Source organism: Fukomys damarensis, unplaced genomic scaffold (assembly GCF_012274545.1).
Source record: "Fukomys damarensis isolate Sample0158 unplaced genomic scaffold, DMR_v1.0_HiC HiC_scaffold_22, whole genome shotgun sequence".
Lineage (NCBI taxonomy): Eukaryota > Metazoa > Chordata > Mammalia > Rodentia > Bathyergidae > Fukomys > Fukomys damarensis.
Genome location: NW_022900934.1, coordinates 12,388,281 through 12,389,822, shown reverse-complemented (window position 1 = coordinate 12,389,822; position 1,542 = coordinate 12,388,281).

Below are 1,542 nucleotides of genomic sequence, written 5' to 3'. Positions count from 1 at the left end.
CGACCCCCTCAAGCCTCCCCACCAGGCCTGAGGCCCCCGCTGTACCGTGATGGCGGCTGGGTGGGCTCCCCAGACTCCCAAGCCTGTGCCTTCTCCTCTCCCCGCACCCCGGGAGGCCCTCATCTCTGGGACTCGATTCAGGTTACTCAGAAAGTGAGCAGGCTGTCAGCCACTCTCCACTGTCTGGGTCCGTCACTGTCTCATCCCCTCAAGCCTCCCCACCAGGCCTGAGGCCCCCGCTGTACCGTGATGGCGGCTGGGTGGGCTCCCCAGACTCCCAAGCCTGTGCCTTCTCCTCTCCCCGCACCCCGGGAGGCCCTCATCTCTGGGACTCGATTCAGGTTACTCAGAAAGTGAGCAGGCTGTCAGCCACTCTCCACTGTCTGGGTCCGTCACTGTCTCATCCCACACACACACACGCACACACACACACACACACACGCACATGCACACGGATCACAACTGGGCACCGCTACCTCACACGACAGCAGAAGCGCTGAGCAGACAGTGGCTGAACCCCATGAATTAACATGAGAGAGCGTGTCGCCCGAGGCTTTTAACTTGACACACAGGTGTCAGGCTGGTTGCCATGGAGATGACTGAGGGGAACACCAGGGTCACCCCAGAGCTGGAGGCTGCTCTATGGGAAGGGCCCTCAGGGCTCTGCGAGGAGGCACAGGCGTGGACTGGCATGTTAATGATGCCTGCTTGCCCTGCCTATGGGTGGGGTGAGACAGTGCGTGTGACTGCACATGTGAGTGTGTGAGCTTGCACACGCACACATCCGGGCCACCCCTTCTACTGAGCCCACAGGTTCTGGACGCACCCACACCCTAGCAGAGCCCTGAGCCCCCGGCTTACTGAGCAGATGGCCGTTGCCCTTTCGCCTGGCAACTCTCAACTCAGTGATGCAAGGGAGCTGCTGGCCTGAGCCCACCAGGACCCTCACCACCTCTCCTCTGTCCCCTGCCCTGTGTCCCCTCCGCTCACCATCACCTCCCTGCATCCTCCCTACCCGGCTCATTCTCTAAACCTACAACCTCTGTCCTGCAGCTCAGCTCTCCCCAGTGAGAAGAGAGGACCCGGCCCTGCAGGCTGGATAGGGAAACTCTGGCCAGTGATTTGTGCTACCTTTCTAGCTTTGTAAATAAGACTCAGATCAGGGAAATATAAGGTTTGGGCAAAAAAAAAAAACAATTAAATGCACAAAAATGTAAAAACTGACCTAACCCAACCAAGGTTTTTGGCCTCCACTTTGGTTCCCCTAAAAGTAAATCAGAGACTATGACTCTAATACCAGTAGCTGTTTCTGAAGATGATGCCTGGAGCCCCTCAGGGTGGGAAGGGAAACAAGAAGGATGAAGGCCAGCACAATATCCGTTGCCCAGCAAGTTACCAAATGGAGCTCACCTGCCAGGGGCCACGCTGCACAGAACAGGACCGAGGTCAGGGCTGGGAGCAGACTCCCAGGTCCTCAGACACTGCGAGGCTGCGCTGTCCCCGCCCTCCCCCAGCACAGTCCCCCAGCAGGGAAGCCCCAGG